The sequence below is a fragment of the Phyllobates terribilis genome, unplaced genomic scaffold (assembly GCF_046119375.1).
Source record: "Phyllobates terribilis strain yellow unplaced genomic scaffold, ASM4611937v1 Scaffold_142__1_contigs__length_4687701, whole genome shotgun sequence".
Lineage (NCBI taxonomy): Eukaryota > Metazoa > Chordata > Amphibia > Anura > Dendrobatidae > Phyllobates > Phyllobates terribilis.
Window position 1 is genome coordinate 2,771,467 of NW_027362902.1, and position 12,951 is coordinate 2,784,417.

Here is a 12,951-nt window from a genome sequence, read left to right on the forward strand (position 1 = left end):
AAATCGTAATGGTAAAGATTGTAATGTTGTGATGTAAAGAATATGGAATAACTGTATTGTGATAATATAAACGTATATATATAAAATAAGATTGTAAAAATGGATATATGACCCACAATGATGGATAACAACCTAATACCATTTGGAAATCATTGCAAAGCATGAAATGGTAAATATGGGACTTGTAATCTGAGTGGAAAAAAAAAAAAAAAAAAATCTGTTCTTATCAGTTTAATATCTGATACGTCCCCTATCTGGGGACCATATATTAAATGGATTTTTAGAACAGGGAGATGGAAAAAGAGCTTGCTCTGTCCACTCCACGCATTGACCTGGTATTGCAGTATCTCCAGGACCGGTGCACCCCTTCTTTAATGCAGTTTCTAAAATCAGAAAGAATTGAATTCAATGTTTTTTGTTCATTTTGCTTGTTTGTCGGATTTTGGGATGGACTCTTTGGCTTTGCTTTTCTTCTCCTCATTGGATTTTTCATGTTCAAAGTTGCAGAAGCCAGATTACAAGCTCATTTTGGTTCAACTTCAGCAACTGTGCATTGCATTGCCATGTAATGTGATGCAATGCTATCTTTCTAGCTCTCCCTTTTTACTTCCTTTTGGATAAACAGACATATTAGGCAAGCATTTTGGAGCTTTCACCTAAATAACTACAGGTGGTGAGATAAGCTGCACAATATAATTGACCTTTCAGTATATTGTTGCACACACACCATCTATTTAGCAAATGCCCTTGTTATCAACAGCAGCTTTTTAAACTCACTTGAGCTAACAGGTATGTGCGCTGGTTACTCTGCTGCGCTTAAAATTTCTTTTTTGGTTTGCTACAATGCCTTTTCTGAAACGTTGTCTCCTTCTGCTGGAACACTGACTTCTTTCATTTAATGCCTGCAGACTATAAAAGAGAACCCAACCCAAAAAGTTTGGTTGATTAGTCTGTGGCATTCTGTTAAACTGTTGCTTATGGCGGTCTCTGTGAGCTTCTCAGCGACATTAAGCCAGCCAAGTATCCTGCCTGCAGTAGATGGAATGTGGCAATGGAACGCTGGCTGCGCGTGTCATAATAGGCTCTGAGCCTTTATATACCTGTGCACAGCAGCAGCCACCTTCAGTCTGCTGCTGGACAGCCAGCAGCAGCAGCAGCAGGAGAGGTATGTAATCAGGAGCCCTCCTGCTAAGGGTAGACAGCTGCTCGTTCCACCCCACCCCCCGCCTTAATTGGTTCTCCTCCCTTCCAACGGTGTTGAGGCGGGTGGGAACAGCAGGGGGTGAAGGTGCTGTGTTTAAAGAGGTGGAGTTATGCAGATCTAAAACGCGTGGATTGCAGCAGCAGCAAGCCGAAAAGTGCAGGCATGTAAGGGATCTAGAGGTTGACAACATGTCTTCTTAACGGGAGTCCAGGAGCTCATCTCCACAAATGGACTTTTCAGGATCCTTGGGTGGCTCCGTAGTTTGAAACCAATTCTGGTTATCGCTTCTCGGCCTTTTGGCTAAGAACAAGTGTAGTATCTGTTCTTATCAGTTTAATATCTGATACGTCCCCTATCTGGGGACCATATATTAAATGGATTTTTAGAACAGGGAGATGGAAAAAGAGCTTGCTCTGTCCACTCCACGCATTGACCTGGTATTGCAGTATCTCCAGGACCGGTGCACCCCTTCTTTAATGCAGTTTCTAAAATCAGAAAGAATTGAATTCAATGTTTTTTGTTCATTTTGCTTGTTTGTCGGATTTTGGGATGGACTCTTTGGCTTTGCTTTTCTTCTCCTCATTGGATTTTTCATGTTCAAAGTTGCAGAAGCCAGATTACAAGCTCATTTTGGTTCAACTTCAGCAACTGTGCATTGCATTGCCATGTAATGTGATGCAATGCTATCTTTCTAGCTCTCCCTTTTTACTTCCTTTTGGATAAACAGACATATTAGGCAAGCATTTTGGAGCTTTCACCTAAATAACTACAGGTGGTGAGATAAGCTGCACAATATAATTGACCTTTCAGTATATTGTTGCACACACACCATCTATTTAGCAAATGCCCTTGTTATCAACAGCAGCCTTTTAAACTCACCTGAGCTAACAGGTATGTGCGCTGGTTACTCTGCTGCGCTTAAAATTTCTTTTTTGGTTTGCTACAATGCCTTTTCTGAAACGTTGTCTCCTTCTGCTGGAACACTGACTTCTTTCATTTAATGCCTGCAGACTATAAAAGAGAACCCAACCCAAAAAGTTTGGTTGATTAGTCTGTGGCATTCTGTTAAACTGTTGCTTATGGCGGTCTCTGTGAGCTTCTCAGCGACATTCAGCCAGCCAGGTATCCTGCCTGCAGTAGATGGAATGTGGCAATGGAACGCTGGCTGCGCGTGTCATAATAGGCTCTGAGCCTTTATATACCTGTGCACAGCAGCAGCCACCTTCAGTCTGCTGCTGGACAGCCAGCAGCAGCAGCAGCAGGAGAGGTATGTAATCAGGAGCCCTCCTGCTAAGGGTAGACAGCTGCTCGTTCCACCCCACCCCCCGCCTTAATTGGTTCTCCTCCCTTCCAACGGTGTTGAGGCGGGTGGGAACAGCAGGGGGTGAAGGTGCTGTGTTTAAAGAGGTGGAGTTATGCAGATCTAAAACGCGTGGATTGCAGCAGCAGCAAGCCGAAAAGTGCAGGCATGTAAGGGATCTAGAGGTTGACAACATGTCTTCTTAACGGGAGTCCAGGAGCTCATCTCCATAAATGGACTTTTCAGGATCCTTGGGTGGCTCCGTAGTTTGAAACCCATTCTGGTTATCGCTTCTCGGCCTTTTGGCTAAGATCAAGTGTAGTATCTGTTCTTATCAGTTTAATATCTGATACGTCCCCTATCTGGGGACCATATATTAAATGGATTTTTAGAACAGGGAGATGGAAAAAGAGCTTGCTCTGTCCACTCCACGCATTGACCTGGTATTGCAGTATCTCCAGGACCGGTGCACCCCTTCTTTAATGCAGTTTCTAAAATCAGAAAGAATTGAATTCAATGTTTTTTGTTCATTTTGCTTGTTTGTCGGATTTTGGGATGGACTCTTTGGCTTTGCTTTTCTTCTCCTCATTGGATTTTTCATGTTCAAAGTTGCAGAAGCCAGATTACAAGCTCATTTTGGTTCAACTTCAGCAACTGTGCATTGCATTGCCATGTAATGTGATGCAATGCTATCTTTCTAGCTCTCCCTTTTTACTTCCTTTTGGATAAACAGACATATTAGGCAAGCATTTTGGAGCTTTCACCTAAATAACTACAGGTGGTGAGATAAGCTGCACAATATAATTGACCTTTCAGTACATTGTTGCACACACACCATCTATTTAGCAAATGCCCTTGTTATCAACAGCAGCCTTTTAAACTCACCTGAGCTAACAGGTATGTGCGCTGGTTACTCTGCTGCGCTTAAAATTTCTTTTTTGGTTTGCTACAATGCCTTTTCTGAAACGTTGTCTCCTTCTGCTGGAACACTGACTTCTTTCATTTAATGCCTGCAGACTATAAAAGAGAACCCAACCCAAAAAGTTTGGTTGATTAGTCTGTGGCATTCTGTTAAACTGTTGCTTATGGCGGTCTCTGTGAGCTTCTCAGCGACATTCAGCCAGCCAGGTATCCTGCCTGCAGTAGATGGAATGTGGCAATGGAACGCTGGCTGCGCGTGTCATAATAGGCTCTGAGCCTTTATATACCTGTGCACAGCAGCAGCCACCTTCAGTCTGCTGCTGGACAGCCAGCAGCAGCAGCAGCAGGAGAGGTATGTAATCAGGAGCCCTCCTGCTAAGGGTAGACAGCTGCTTGTTCCACCCCACCCCCCGTCTTAATTGGTTCTCCTCCCTTCCAACGGTGTTGAGGCGGGTGGGAACAGCAGGGGGTGAAGGTGCTGTGTTTAAAGAGGTGGAGTTATGCAGATCTAAAACGCGTGGATTGCAGCAGCAGCAAGCCGAAAAGTGCAGGCATGTAAGGGATCTAGAGGTTGACAACATGTCTTCTTAACGGGAGTCCAGGAGCTCATCTCCACAAATGGACTTTTCAGGATCCTTGGGTGGCTCCGTAGTTTGAAACCAATTCTGGTTATCGCTTCTCGGCCTTTTGGCTAAGATCAAGTGTAGTATCTGTTCTTATCAGTTTAATATCTGATACGTCCCCTATCTGGGGACCATATATTAAATGGATTTTTAGAACAGGGAGATGGAAAAAGAGCTTGCTCTGTCCACTCCACGCATTGACCTGGTATTGCAGTATCTCCAGGACCGGTGCACCCCTTCTTTAATGCAGTTTCTAAAATCAGAAAGAATTGAATTCAATGTTTTTTGTTCATTTTGCTTGTTTGTCGGATTTTGGGATGGACTCTTTGGCTTTGCTTTTCTTCTCCTCATTGGATTTTTCATGTTCAAAGTTGCAGAAGCCAGATTACAAGCTCATTTTGGTTCAACTTCAGCAACTGTGCATTGCATTGCCATGTAATGTGATGCAATGCTATCTTTCTAGCTCTCCCTTTTTACTTCCTTTTGGATAAACAGACATATTAGGCAAGCATTTTGGAGCTTTCACCTAAATAACTACAGGTGGTGAGATAAGCTGCACAATATAATTGACCTTTCAGTATATTGTTGCACACACACCATCTATTTAGCAAATGCCCTTGTTATCAACAGCAGCCTTTTAAACTCACCTGAGCTAACAGGTATGTGCGCTGGTTACTCTGCTGCGCTTAAAATTTCTTTTTTGGTTTGCTACAATGCCTTTTCTGAAACGTTGTCTCCTTCTGCTGGAACACTGACTTCTTTCATTTAATGCCTGCAGACTATAAAAGAGAACCCAACCCAAAAAGTTTGGTTGATTAGTCTGTGGCATTCTGTTAAACTGTTGCTTATGGCGGTCTCTGTGAGCTTCTCAGCGACATTCAGCCAGCCAGGTATCCTGCCTGCAGTAGATGGAATGTGGCAATGGAACGCTGGCTGCGCGTGTCATAATAGGCTCTGAGCCTTTATATACCTGTGCACAGCAGGAGCAACCTTCAGTCTGCTGCTGGACAGCCAGCAGCAGCAGCAGCAGGAGAGGTATGTAATCAGGAGCCCTCCTGCTAAGGGTAGACAGCTGCTCGTTCCACCCCACCCCCCGCCTTAATTGGTTCTCCTCCCTTCCAACGGTGTTGAGGCGGGTGGGAACAGCAGGGGGTGAAGGTGCTGTGTTTAAAGAGGTGGAGTTATGCAGATCTAAAACGCGTGGATTGCAGCAGCAGCAAGCCGAAAAGTGCAGGCATGTAAGGGATCTAGAGGTTGACAACATGTCTTCTTAACGGGAGTCCAGGAGCTCATCTCCACAAATGGACTTTTCAGGATCCTTGGGTGGCTCCGTAGTTTGAAACCAATTCTGGTTATCGCTTCTCGGCCTTTTGGCTAAGATCAAGTGTAGTATCTGTTCTTATCAGTTTAATATCTGATACGTCCCCTATCTGGGGACCATATATTAAATGGATTTTTAGAACAGGGAGATGGAAAAAGAGCTTGCTCTGTCCACTCCACGCATTGACCTGGTATTGCAGTATCTCCAGGACCGGTGCACCCCTTCTTTAATGCAGTTTCTAAAATCAGAAAGAATTGAATTCAATGTTTTTTGTTCATTTTGCTTGTTTGTCGGATTTTGGGATGGACTCTTTGGCTTTGCTTTTCTTCTCCTCATTGGATTTTTCATGTTCAAAGTTGCAGAAGCCAGATTACAAGCTCATTTTGGTTCAACTTCAGCAACTGTGCATTGCATTGCCATGCAATGTGATGCAATGCTATCTTTCTAGCTCTCCCTTTTTACTTCCTTTTGGATAAACAGACATATTAGGCAAGCATTTTGGAGCTTTCACCTAAATAACTACAGGTGGTGAGATAAGCTGCACAATATAATTGACCTTTCAGTATATTGTTGCACACACACCATCTATTTAGCAAATGCCCTTGTTATCAACAGCAGCCTTTTAAACTCACCTGAGCTAACAGGTATGTGCGCTGGTTACTCTGCTGCGCTTAAAATTTCTTTTTTGGTTTGCTACAATGCCTTTTCTGAAACGTTGTCTCCTTCTGCTGGAACACTGACTTCTTTCATTTAATGCCTGCAGACTATAAAAGAGAACCCAACCCAAAAAGTTTGGTTGATTAGTCTGTGGCATTCTGTTAAACTGTTGCTTATGGCGGTCTCTGTGAGCTTCTCAGCGACATTCAGCCAGCCAGGTATCCTGCCTGCAGTAGATGGAATGTGGCAATGGAACGCTGGCTGCGCGTGTCATAATAGGCTCTGAGCCTTTATATACCTGTGCACAGCAGGAGCAACCTTCAGTCTGCTGCTGGACAGCCAGCAGCAGCAGCAGCAGGAGAGGTATGTAATCAGGAGCCCTCCTGCTAAGGGTAGACAGCTGCTCGTTCCACCCCACCCCCCGCCTTAATTGGTTCTCCTCCCTTCCAACGGTGTTGAGGCGGGTGGGCACAGCAGGGGGTGAAGGTGCTGTGTTTAAAGAGGTGGAGTTATGCAGATCTAAAACGCGTGGATTGCAGCAGCAGCAAGCCGAAAAGTGCAGGCATGTAAGGGATCTAGAGGTTGACAACATGTCTTCTTAACGGGAGTCCAGGAGCTCATCTCCACAAATGGACTTTTCAGGATCCTTGGGTGGCTCCCTAGTTTGAAACCAATTCTGGTTATCGCTTCTCGGCCTTTTGGCTAAGATCAAGTGTAGTATCTGTTCTTATCAGTTTAATATCTGATACGTCCCCTATCTGGGGACCATATATTAAATGGATTTTTAGAACAGGGAGATGGAAAAAGAGCTTGCTCTGTCCACTCCACGCATTGACCTGGTATTGCAGTATCTCCAGGACCGGTGCACCCCTTCTTTAATGCAGTTTCTAAAATCAGAAAGAATTGAATTCAATGTTTTTTGTTCATTTTGCTTGTTTGTCGGATTTTGGGATGGACTCTTTGGCTTTGCTTTTCTTCTCCTCATTGGATTTTTCATGTTCAAAGTTGCAGAAGCCAGATTACAAGCTCATTTTGGTTCAACTTCAGCAACTGTGCATTGCATTGCCATGTAATGTGATGCAATGCTATCTTTCTAGCTCTCCCTTTTTACTTCCTTTTGGATAAACAGACATATTAGGCAAGCATTTTGGAGCTTTCACCTAAATAACTACAGGTGGTGAGATAAGCTGCACAATATAATTGACCTTTCAGTATATTGTTGCACACACACCATCTATTTAGCAAATGCCCTTGTTATCAACAGCAGCCTTTTAAACTCACCTGAGCTAACAGGTATGTGCGCTGGTTACTCTGCTGCGCTTAAAATTTCTTTTTTGGTTTGCTACAATGCCTTTTCTGAAACGTTGTCTCCTTCTGCTGGAACACTGACTTCTTTCATTTAATGCCTGCAGACTATAAAAGAGAACCCAACCCAAAAAGTTTGGTTGATTAGTCTGTGGCATTCTGTTAAACTGTTGCTTATGGCGGTCTCTGTGAGCTTCTCAGCGACATTCAGCCAGCCAGGTATCCTGCCTGCAGTAGATGGAATGTGGCAATGGAACGCTGGCTGCGCGTGTCATAATAGGCTCTGAGCCTTTATATACCTGTGCACAGCAGCAGCCACCTTCAGTCTGCTGCTGGACAGCCAGCAGCAGCAGCAGCAGGAGAGGTATGTAATCAGGAGCCCTCCTGCTAAGGGTAGACAGCTGCTCGTTCCACCCCACCCCCCGCCTTAATTGGTTCTCCTCCCTTCCAACGGTGTTGAGGCGGGTGGGAACAGCAGGGGGTGAAGGTGCTGTGTTTAAAGAGGTGGAGTTATGCAGATCTAAAACGCGTGGATTGCAGCAGCAGCAAGCCGAAAAGTGCAGGCATGTAAGGGATCTAGAGGTTGACAACATGTCTTCTTAACGGGAGTCCAGGAGCTCATCTCCACAAATGGACTTTTCAGGATCCTTGGGTGGCTCCCTAGTTTGAAACCAATTCTGGTTATCGCTTCTCGGCCTTTTGGCTAAGATCAAGTGTAGTATCTGTTCTTATCAGTTTAATATCTGATACGTCCCCTATCTGGGGACCATATATTAAATGGATTTTTAGAACAGGGAGATGGAAAAAGAGCTTGCTCTGTCCACTCCACGCATTGACCTGGTATTGCAGTATCTCCAGGACCGGTGCACCCCTTCTTTAATGCAGTTTCTAAAATCAGAAAGAATTGAATTCAATGTTTTTTGTTCATTTTGCTTGTTTGTCGGATTTTGGGATGGACTCTTTGGCTTTGCTTTTCTTCTCCTCATTGGATTTTTCATGTTCAAAGTTGCAGAAGCCAGATTACAAGCTCATTTTGGTTCAACTTCAGCAACTGTGCATTGCATTGCCATGTAATGTGATGCAATGCTATCTTTCTAGCTCTCCCTTTTTACTTCCTTTTGGATAAACAGACATATTAGGCAAGCATTTTGGAGCTTTCACCTAAATAACTACAGGTGGTGAGATAAGCTGCACAATATAATTGACCTTTCAGTATATTGTTGCACACACACCATCTATTTAGCAAATGCCCTTGTTATCAACAGCAGCCTTTTAAACTCACCTGAGCTAACAGGTATGTGCGCTGGTTACTCTGCTGCGCTTAAAATTTCTTTTTTGGTTTGCTACAATGCCTTTTCTGAAACGTTGTCTCCTTCTGCTGGAACACTGACTTCTTTCATTTAATGCCTGCAGACTATAAAAGAGAACCCAACCCAAAAAGTTTGGTTGATTAGTCTGTGGCATTCTGTTAAACTGTTGCTTATGGCGGTCTCTGTGAGCTTCTCAGCGACATTCAGCCAGCCAGGTATCCTGCCTGCAGTAGATGGAATGTGGCAATGGAACGCTGGCTGCGCGTGTCATAATAGGCTCTGAGCCTTTATATACCTGTGCACAGCAGCAGCCACCTTCAGTCTGCTGCTGGACAGCCAGCAGCAGCAACAGCAGGAGAGGTATGTAATCAGGAGCCCTCCTGCTAAGGGTAGACAGCTGCTCGTTCCACCCCACCCCCCGCCTTAATTGGTTCTCCTCCCTTCCAACGGTGTTGAGGCGGGTGGGAACAGCAGGGGGTGAAGGTGCTGTGTTTAAAGAGGTGGAGTTATGCAGATCTAAAACGCGTGGATTGCAGCAGCAGCAAGCCGAAAAGTGCAGGCATGTAAGGGATCTAGAGGTTGACAACATGTCTTCTTAACGGGAGTCCAGGAGCTCATCTCCACAAATGGACTTTTCAGGATCCTTGGGTGGCTCCCTAGTTTGAAACCAATTCTGGTTATCGCTTCTCGGCCTTTTGGCTAAGATCAAGTGTAGTATCTGTTCTTATCAGTTTAATATCTGATACGTCCCCTATCTGGGGACCATATATTAAATGGATTTTTAGAACAGGGAGATGGAAAAAGAGCTTGCTCTGTCCACTCCACGCATTGACCTGGTATTGCAGTATCTCCAGGACCGGTGCACCCCTTCTTTAATGCAGTTTCTAAAATCAGAAAGAATTGAATTCAATGTTTTTTGTTCATTTTGCTTGTTTGTCGGATTTTGGGATGGACTCTTTGGCTTTGCTTTTCTTCTCCTCATTGGATTTTTCATGTTCAAAGTTGCAGAAGCCAGATTACAAGCTCATTTTGGTTCAACTTCAGCAACTGTGCATTGCATTGCCATGTAATGTGATGCAATGCTATCTTTCTAGCTCTCCCTTTTTACTTCCTTTTGGATAAACAGACATATTAGGCAAGCATTTTGGAGCTTTCACCTAAATAACTACAGGTGGTGAGATAAGCTGCACAATATAATTGACCTTTCAGTATATTGTTGCACACACACCATCTATTTAGCAAATGCCCTTGTTATCAACAGCAGCCTTTTAAACTCACCTGAGCTAACAGGTATGTGCGCTGGTTACTCTGCTGCGCTTAAAATTTCTTTTTTGGTTTGCTACAATGCCTTTTCTGAAACGTTGTCTCCTTCTGCTGGAACACTGACTTCTTTCATTTAATGCCTGCAGACTATAAAAGAGAACCCAACCCAAAAAGTTTGGTTGATTAGTCTGTGGCATTCTGTTAAACTGTTGCTTATGGCGGTCTCTGTGAGCTTCTCAGCGACATTCAGCCAGCCAGGTATCCTGCCTGCAGTAGATGGAATGTGGCAATGGAACGCTGGCTGCGCGTGTCATAATAGGCTCTGAGCCTTTATATACCTGTGCACAGCAGCAGCCACCTTCAGTCTGCTGCTGGACAGCCAGCAGCAGCAGCAGCAGGAGAGGTATGTAATCAGGAGCCCTCCTGCTAAGGGTAGACAGCTGCTCGTTCCACCCCACCCCCCGCCTTAATTGGTTCTCCTCCCTTCCAACGGTGTTGAGGCGGGTGGGAACAGCAAGGGGTGAAGGTGCTGTGTTTAAAGAGGTGGAGTTATGCAGATCTAAAACGCGTGGATTGCAGCAGCAGCAAGCCGAAAAGTGCAGGCATGTAAGGGATCTAGAGGTTGACAACATGTCTTCTTAACGGGAGTCCAGGAGCTCATCTCCACAAATGGACTTTTCAGGATCCTTGGGTGGCTCCGTAGTTTGAAACCAATTCTGGTTATCGCTTCTCGGCCTTTTGGCTAAGATCAAGTGTAGTATCTGTTCTTATCAGTTTAATATCTGATACGTCCCCTATCTGGGGACCATATATTAAATGGATTTTTAGAACAGGGAGATGGAAAAAGAGCTTGCTCTGTCCACTCCACGCATTGACCTGGTATTGCAGTATCTCCAGGACCGGTGCACCCCTTCTTTAATGCAGTTTCTAAAATCAGAAAGAATTGAATTCAATGTTTTTTGTTCATTTTGCTTGTTTGTCGGATTTTGGGATGGACTCTTTGGCTTTGCTTTTCTTCTCCTCATTGGATTTTTCATGTTCAAAGTTGCAGAAGCCAGATTACAAGCTCATTTTGGTTCAACTTCAGCAACTGTGCATTGCATTGCCATGTAATGTGATGCAATGCTATCTTTCTAGCTCTCCCTTTTTACTTCCTTTTGGATAAACAGACATATTAGGCAAGCATTTTGGAGCTTTCACCTAAATAACTACAGGTGGTGAGATAAGCTGCACAATATAATTGACCTTTCAGTATATTGTTGCACACACACCATCTATTTAGCAAATGCCCTTGTTATCAACAGCAGCCTTTTAAACTCACCTGAGCTAACAGGTATGTGCGCTGGTTACTCTGCTGCGCTTAAAATTTCTTTTTTGGTTTGCTACAATGCCTTTTCTGAAACGTTGTCTCCTTCTGCTGGAACACTGACTTCTTTCATTTAATGCCTGCAGACTATAAAAGAGAACCCAACCCAAAAAGTTTGGTTGATTAGTCTGTGGCATTCTGTTAAACTGTTGCTTATGGCGGTCTCTGTGAGCTTCTCAGCGACATTCAGCCAGCCAGGTATCCTGCCTGCAGTAGATGGAATGTGGCAATGGAACGCTGGCTGCGCGTGTCATAATAGGCTCTGAGCCTTTATATACCTGTGCACAGCAGCAGCCACCTTCAGTCTGCTGCTGGACAGCCAGCAGCAGCAGCAGCAGGAGAGGTATGTAATCAGGAGCCCTCCTGCTAAGGGTAGACAGCTGCTCGTTCCACCCCACCCCCCGCCTTAATTGGTTCTCCTCCCTTCCAACGGTGTTGAGGCGGGTGGGAACAGCAGGGGGTGAAGGTGCTGTGTTTAAAGAGGTGGAGTTATGCAGATCTAAAACGCGTGGATTGCAGCAGCAGCAAGCCGAAAAGTGCAGGCATGTAAGGGATCTAGAGGTTGACAACATGTCTTCTTAACGGGAGTCCAGGAGCTCATCTCCACAAATGGACTTTTCAGGATCCTTGGGTGGCTCCGTAGTTTGAAACCAATTCTGGTTATCGCTTCTCGGCCTTTTGGCTAAGATCAAGTGTAGTATCTGTTCTTATCAGTTTAATATCTGATACGTCCCCTATCTGGGGACCATATATTAAATGGATTTTTAGAACAGGGAGATGGAAAAAGAGCTTGCTCTGTCCACTCCACGCATTGACCTGGTATTGCAGTATCTCCAGGACTGGTGCACCCCTTCTTTAATGCAGTTTCTAAAATCAGAAAGAATTGAATTCAATGTTTTTTGTTCATTTTGCTTGTTTGTCGGATTTTGGGATGGACTCTTTGGCTTTGCTTTTCTTCTCCTCATTGGATTTTTCATGTTCAAAGTTGCAGAAGCCAGATTACAAGCTCATTTTGGTTCAACTTCAGCAACTGTGCATTGCATTGCCATGTAATGTGATGCAATGCTATCTTTCTAGCTCTCCCTTTTTACTTCCTTTTGGATAAACAGACATATTAGGCAAGCATTTTGGAGCTTTCACCTAAATAACTACAGGTGGTGAGATAAGCTGCACAATATAATTGACCTTTCAGTATATTGTTGCACACACACCATCTATTTAGCAAATGCCCTTGTTATCAACAGCAGCCTTTTAAACTCACCTGAGCTAACAGGTATGTGCGCTGGTTACTCTGCTGCGCTTAAAATTTCTTTTTTGGTTTGCTACAATGCCTTTTCTGAAACGTTGTCTCCTTCTGCTGGAACACTGACTTCTTTCATTTAATGCCTGCAGACTATAAAAGAGAACCCAACCCAAAAAGTTTGGTTGATTAGTCTGTGGCATTCTGTTAAACTGTTGCTTATGGCGGTCTCTGTGAGCTTCTCAGCGACATTCAGCCAGCCAGGTATCCTGCCTGCAGTAGATGGAATGTGGCAATGGAACGCTGGCTGCGCGTGTCATAATAGGCTCTGAGCCTTTATATACCTGTGCACAGCAGCAGCCACCTTCAGTCTGCTGCTGGACAGCCAGCAGCAGCAGCAGCAGGAGAGGTATGTATTCAGGAGCCCTCCTGCTAAGGGTA

The 12,951-nt window shown here is 44.4% G+C and overlaps 10 non-coding genes across 10 annotated transcripts; all 10 read left to right on the forward strand.

Moving 5' to 3' along the window:
- Positions 1-187: 187 nt before the first annotated feature.
- Positions 188-369, forward strand: LOC141206349 (U2 spliceosomal RNA). Its single transcript, XR_012276978.1, has one exon. It is a non-coding gene; the product is annotated as a U2 spliceosomal RNA (small nuclear RNA).
- A 1,115-nt stretch (positions 370-1,484) lies between these two features.
- LOC141206092 (U2 spliceosomal RNA) lies at positions 1,485-1,675 on the forward strand. The gene has a single exon (XR_012276758.1). It is a non-coding gene; the product is annotated as a U2 spliceosomal RNA (small nuclear RNA).
- A 1,115-nt stretch (positions 1,676-2,790) lies between these two features.
- LOC141205871 (U2 spliceosomal RNA) lies at positions 2,791-2,981 on the forward strand. The gene has a single exon (XR_012276543.1). It is a non-coding gene; the product is annotated as a U2 spliceosomal RNA (small nuclear RNA).
- A 1,115-nt stretch (positions 2,982-4,096) lies between these two features.
- On the forward strand, positions 4,097-4,287 carry LOC141205872 (U2 spliceosomal RNA). Its single transcript, XR_012276544.1, has one exon. It is a non-coding gene; the product is annotated as a U2 spliceosomal RNA (small nuclear RNA).
- A 1,115-nt stretch (positions 4,288-5,402) lies between these two features.
- On the forward strand, positions 5,403-5,593 carry LOC141205873 (U2 spliceosomal RNA). Its single transcript, XR_012276545.1, has one exon. It is a non-coding gene; the product is annotated as a U2 spliceosomal RNA (small nuclear RNA).
- Positions 5,594-6,708: 1,115 nt separating this feature from the next.
- On the forward strand, positions 6,709-6,899 carry LOC141205874 (U2 spliceosomal RNA). The gene has a single exon (XR_012276546.1). It is a non-coding gene; the product is annotated as a U2 spliceosomal RNA (small nuclear RNA).
- Positions 6,900-8,014: 1,115 nt separating this feature from the next.
- Positions 8,015-8,205, forward strand: LOC141205875 (U2 spliceosomal RNA). The gene has a single exon (XR_012276547.1). It is a non-coding gene; the product is annotated as a U2 spliceosomal RNA (small nuclear RNA).
- A 1,115-nt stretch (positions 8,206-9,320) lies between these two features.
- LOC141205876 (U2 spliceosomal RNA) lies at positions 9,321-9,511 on the forward strand. Its single transcript, XR_012276548.1, has one exon. It is a non-coding gene; the product is annotated as a U2 spliceosomal RNA (small nuclear RNA).
- A 1,115-nt stretch (positions 9,512-10,626) lies between these two features.
- On the forward strand, positions 10,627-10,817 carry LOC141205878 (U2 spliceosomal RNA). The gene has a single exon (XR_012276550.1). It is a non-coding gene; the product is annotated as a U2 spliceosomal RNA (small nuclear RNA).
- Positions 10,818-11,932: 1,115 nt separating this feature from the next.
- On the forward strand, positions 11,933-12,123 carry LOC141206030 (U2 spliceosomal RNA). The gene has a single exon (XR_012276698.1). It is a non-coding gene; the product is annotated as a U2 spliceosomal RNA (small nuclear RNA).
- Positions 12,124-12,951: the final 828 nt, after the last annotated feature.